Below are 6,065 nucleotides of genomic sequence, written 5' to 3'. Positions count from 1 at the left end.
CAGCGCTGCTGTCACCACCAAGTATCGCTGATGACCCACCTTTAGGGTCCAGTCACACGACCGTAATTCTGGGTCTGCCTCCGTGCCACAATTTTGCGTAATGTGTGCGGACCCATTCACTTCAATCGGGCTGCAAAAGATGCAGACCGCAACAGTTGTCAGTGTTCCCTGTACAGATAGAGAAGGGGGCCCGTATAGAAAGGATCAATATGAGGCTTCTTTCACATCACCGTTCAGCCATTCCGTTCTCCTGCTTAGTTTAGGAGCAGGAGAATGGAAAGGACAGATTCGGAACATAACGGAGCCTACGGACCCCATAGACCAGGGATCAGCAACCTTCGGCACTCCAGCTGTTGTGAAACTACAATTCCCAGCATGCTCCATTCATTTCTATGAGAGTTCTGAGAAGAGAAGAGCAAGTATGCATGCTGGGAGTTGTAGTTTCACAACACCTGGAGTGCCGGAGGTTGCCTACCCCTGCCATAGACTATAATAAAGTCTGTTAGGTTTCTGCTCAGAGGATGATTTTGGAGCAGAAACAAAAGTAGTGCATGCAAGACTTTTGTCTCCGCTTCAAAAATCTTCTTCTGAGCGAACACCTAACAGACCCCATTATAGTCTACGGGGTCCTTAGGAACGGTTCGGCTCAGTTATGTGCCGAATCCGTCCTTTCCGTTCTCCTGGTCCTAAATGGAGCAGGAGAACGGAAAGGCTGAACGGTGATGTGAAAGAAGCCTGAGTTGTCACTGGGTTTTCACCGCTGTCTCAGGCGGCTGCCTGCATGGCCCAGCTTATGATAAGCCAGGCCGGGCCATGCAGGCAGTGTAGTGCTCCACTCACTATGCAGTGCTGAGACAATGGATGGAGCGCACTGCGGCGGTGAGCCTGCCCCATATACATACGATAGTGAGATGGTCACAGCACCTGCTAAGTGTCTGTCCATATGTATGTGTGTGTCCCTGTCCCTGTGTGTGTGTGTGTGTGTGTGTGTCTCTCCCTGTGTGTCACCATCACCATGCCCACAGTGGTCCTATGTCTTGACGCAGCTGCATCAGACGTTCTGTGCGGGGGAAGAAGAAGATGGAAGAGGAGGCAGCGCCGCCAGCATGGAGTCCCATGGGAGAGGCACAGGGAGGCACATTAAGGACGTAGGTAACACTACCACACGATCTACACTAGTGTTATCTGTGGTTTTACATAGGACTGCAGGTAACACTACCACATTATCAGCTCTAGTGTTATTTGTGATCGAATCGGCTAGCAGATGATGAGCCCTAACCTTGCAGTGGGGTGTGGCGGAACTGCTTGTGTAAGGTAAGCCTAAAGGGGGCCACCTTGAAAGGAGGATGTGTGAGTTGAGGGCTGTGGGTGGGAGGGTGAGCTGTGCTGAAGACCGCGTCACTCGGGAGCTCGCTGCTCCCACCTTTTGTAGTTCTGCTGGCGCCTCCCCTCACACAAATGCGGCGTCTGCCGCGCCTATACTTGTGATCGGATCGGCTAGCAGATGATGAGCCCTAACCTTGCAGTGGGGTGTGGCGGAACTGCTTGTGTAAGGTAAGCCTAAAGGGGGCCAAAAATGACGCGTGAGACACGGATGGTACAAAGGATTCATGTTACAGATTTACAATAATATCTTCTGAAAAGCACAACACATTTCGGAGCGTGGATTGGGAATGTACCTGGTATAGCATGAAGACTGCCACTGACCTAGTTCCTTTATGATGTGCTCCGGGGTGCCGTTTTTTGAAGCTGCGGATGCTGCGCCTATCCTAAAGGAATGCCCTGTGATGGATCGCGGGTTTACCTTTACCTTGGAGAGGAGGATCCGGACGTGCTTTAGGAAGACTTGAATGCTGAGTGGCACGGAGCCAAGCGCTAGTAGGGGAGATTGGGCTGGGGCCTGAATGATGGTGTCAGCCCATTCCCGTAGGACCGCTACCGGGCACCAGGCATTGCCGGTGGGGAAATATCTCACCTCCAAAATTTTCTGTACTCAGATAGCCAGTACTGTGTTATCTGTGTTGTTACATAGGGCTGCAGGTGATATCTACTACATTATCTATACTCGGAGAGTTATCACTTACATTATCTATACTCGGAGAGTTATCACTATGTAAGGGGGCCCACTGAGACTTTATTGCCCAAGGGCCCACAAGGACGGATCCGGCATTTTTCCCCATAGGAATGTATTAGTGTCGGATCTGTCCTGCATGCGCAGACCGGTAAAAATGTGAAAATAAATACAAGACGGATCCGTTCTTGCAATGCATTTGGATCCGTCTCACATCAAAATCAGCGGATCCGGCTGGCAGTTCCGATGACGGAACTTCCTGCTGGATCACACTGCCGCAAGTGTGAAAGTAGCCTAGGAGGCTGTTTCTTCGCCAAAATGCCATTAACCATTACCACACCACACTATTAAATAATGCAGCTGCGCCTGCCAGGCTTCAGCAGGTATATGTGTGAATAGGGAAGATGCTGAGATCCGGCTGTACCTCACAGTGAGGTACAGCCAGATCTCAGCATCTTCCCTAATCCATATTCACACATATACCTGCTCAAGCCTGGCAGGCGCAGCTGCATTATTTAAAGGGGGGGGCCCATAAAATTTTTTTGCTATGGGGCCCAGTCATTTCTAGCTACGCCCCTGCCGGGTACGGACTAATTTTGTTCTTTTGAGCCTCCAGAAATGTATAATTGCATTTTCTATCATTATTATTATGGACTATCCTGGTTATTCCTGATACGCTGTACCAGGTCAGCGCTCCTGTTCCCTATATTATTCTGTGTGAAGAGAAAGACGCCCCTTTTCACCGCACTTGTTCCTTTGCCAGCGGAGCTGCCTGATATTTTCATTGCAAATGTAGATGTATGTGCCTGCTTTGCATTTTTGTCTTTCAGGTTGCAGTTTCCAGCTGGGTGGGCCCCTTGTGTTGCGCTGAGGACGGGCAACTTCAAAGCAACGGGGTATGTAGTGTCCCACTACGTAAAGGTAGACACTACTAAGGGTTATGTTGCTCCCACCTCCTGTGGGAGAATGGTGTTTTGTATTGCATTGTAATGCCATGTTAATTCCTGTGTACCAGGCCTGCTAGGGGTGTAGTTTCTCCTCCCAAGCTGTAGAGGGAGCTACGGCACACCCTAGTATATATAGTTAGGCCCAGACAGGAAAGAGTTAGTGCAGTATATTCCAGGAGGTTAGTGAGTACAGTCTAGCCTGCCTGAGGTTCCTGAGCAAAAGAAGCTCAGAAGTTGCACCAGGAGAAGAGTCTGCCTCCTGAGAAACTAAGTTCCTACAAAAGTACAGTGCAGAGGCAAGTTTATTCCAGCCAAACAGAGAGCTGAAGGGCAGAAGGATATATTTAAAGCAAGGAGACATATACCTGAGGAAGTTTTCCCTAACCAAGGACAAAGCCAGCAATAGGGCATACGGGCCTTGGAGAAAGACAGACAGACAGGATTCTGAGCAAAAGTGCAGCCTGATCTGTAAGTGTTTAACCCTCTGAGTATCTTGCAAGAACTTTGTCTGCCATTTGATGTAAAGCCTGCCTGTCACCACCTTTTACATGTGGAACTGACTAAAGACTGTAAATAGTTAAACTGTTCAGTAAAAGGAAGTTTTGGTTCACTGCAACTTGTGTTCCTCAATTATTACTACAAGAAAATCGGTGTGCCACCATTACCGGCACTGGCGTCACGAACTTAAAGGGATCTTGCCACCATCACATTAAACCTGCAACACCCAGGGCACCTCACCTACCACCTGGCCTGGTCCCTATACACAGAGAGTGCCCCAGAGGATCCATGTGCCAGCCTCTCCATCACTGCTGTACGCTTGCCCAGGGTCTTCTATAAACTGTGAGTAACAAGATCAACCCTCGGTTCATTAACTACCCCTGTGACCTCACATGTCTTCATTTCAAGCTTCAGCTCAGCGCTAAATTGATTTGGTCATAGAACCAGTGGTGCAGCTATTTTTCCAAAGTGTCCCAGGAGACATTTTTCAATAGGACAGTACCAGGCTGCATGTTGCTTGTGCTACTGTAAGGAGCCTGCATGGGCTAAATATGCTACTATGGCCTGAAGCATCTCTGGACTTGTTTTTCATCAAGCATATCTGGGACATCATTGGTTGCCAATTGCAGATAGAGATGCCAGCAGCAGATTTTGATGATTTGTGTAGCCAAGTGCATGCAGCATGGCAGAACATTCCTCAGACAGCCAATTATAACCTCATTGATAGCATGGCAAGGCGTATAAGTGTATATATTATTGCACATGGCGCTCCTATTTGATGTTGAATAAATTGAAATGTTTTGAATATTTTCTTTGCATTTTTGAATTTGAATATTATTAACATGTGTATCAAACCTGTGATTTCTTCAATGACTTTTCTTTCTCGGTGTTGCAATTTCAAAGCTGAGTAGTGTTGCATATTGTAAAATTCCCAGAATGCAAATTACCAATGCTTTACTACAGTATCATTAAAGGGGTTATCCCATCTTAGACAATGGGGGAATATCACTAGGATATGCCCCCATTGTCTGATAGGTGCGGGTCCCACCTCTGGGACCCGCACCTACAAGGAGAATGGAGTCGGGGAGAGTTGTGGCTGGAGGACCCCGGGCAGCTCCCCACCGCTCCCATTCATTTCTATGGGGCCGACGGAAATAGCCGAGCCAGCGCTCGGCTATTTTCGGCGGCTTCATAGAAATGAATGGAGGGCAGCTGCGCATGAGCAGTGCACCCTCCTCAAGTTTCTTTACTCTATTCTCCTTGTAGGTGCAGGTCGCAGAGTTGGGACCCGCACCTATCAGACAATAGGGGCATATCCTAGCGATATGCCCCCATTGTCTCAGATGGGATAACCCCTTTAATACCTTAATACCCAGACAGAGTTTAACAAGTTTTAGTACATGCTAAAGCTATCCAAATAATATTTCTACATTTTGCTATTTTTTTTCTACTTTGAGTTATTAGATCTTAAACTTATGAAAATGACAAAAAGTACTGGTCTTTAAAAAAAAGTTCTCCTTTAATTTACAATAGCATTTGGTAAATAATACTTATTTTATCATATAATATGTCGATTATGGTGCTTGTTTTCTATGACTATGGTTTCATGTTGGTGTTTTTTGCTGTTTATTTGTACTTTGTACCCTTGCCTCCTCTATGAGGAGTTGGTGTCTCTGACAGTTCTGACTTCGGTAGGTATTAAATCATTCTGACATAAATAATGCTGCTTAAGGTTCTAATCAGTGTTGGATTGGGATATCTTCAACCCAAAAGAGCAATTGATTGATGGAGCAGATAAGTTGTACAGAACAAGGACTTAAAGTGAACCCATCACCATGAAAATGTGATGTAATCTGCAGGCAGTATGTTATAGAGCAGGAGGACCTGAGCAGATTGATATATAGCGTTATAGGAAAAGATTCAGTAAAACAGGTATATCAGTCATTAAAATTCCTAGTCATTCTGGGCTTTGAAGTCAAGCAGTCAGTCTTATCAGTGATTGACAGCCTGCCCTCTATGACTGTGAAAACAGAGATAGCTTTTAATCACTGATAGGACAACTGCCTAGACTTCAAAGCAAAACATGAACATGTCCAATGTGACAGGTTCCCTTTAAATTGCAGTCTCCATTGTAACTTCACCCACAAGCCAGATCATCAAAAAGAACTGGTAGCTCATAGACCACTAGAGGCCCTCTACTGTTTTATTCCAAGATTTATTCTATTGAAGAAGGTTCGGCAAAATATGGCTTGGATAATTTAGACCATTCCATCTTGGAAAATAAAATTTATTTATCCAAGAAATACTACACCATTAATATACAGTATCCAAAATGGTGTAACACAAAATCTAAACTAACATTACAAGCAGAAGTAATTAATCATAGGAAACCATTGAAAAGTCATTAAAGTATCGCTGTAAGGGATAAATATTGTTAAGGAGAACACTAAGCTTACAGATTTCCAATCCCTGCGCTAGGACTTCTAAAATCTCATTGAAAGCAGCTTTCTTTAGATTTAATTACCTGTCTACTAATTAACACTAGGAAA

This window comes from Bufo bufo, chromosome 1 (genome assembly GCF_905171765.1).
Source record: "Bufo bufo chromosome 1, aBufBuf1.1, whole genome shotgun sequence".
Lineage (NCBI taxonomy): Eukaryota > Metazoa > Chordata > Amphibia > Anura > Bufonidae > Bufo > Bufo bufo.
Note: the sequence above shows the minus strand (reverse complement) of the source record.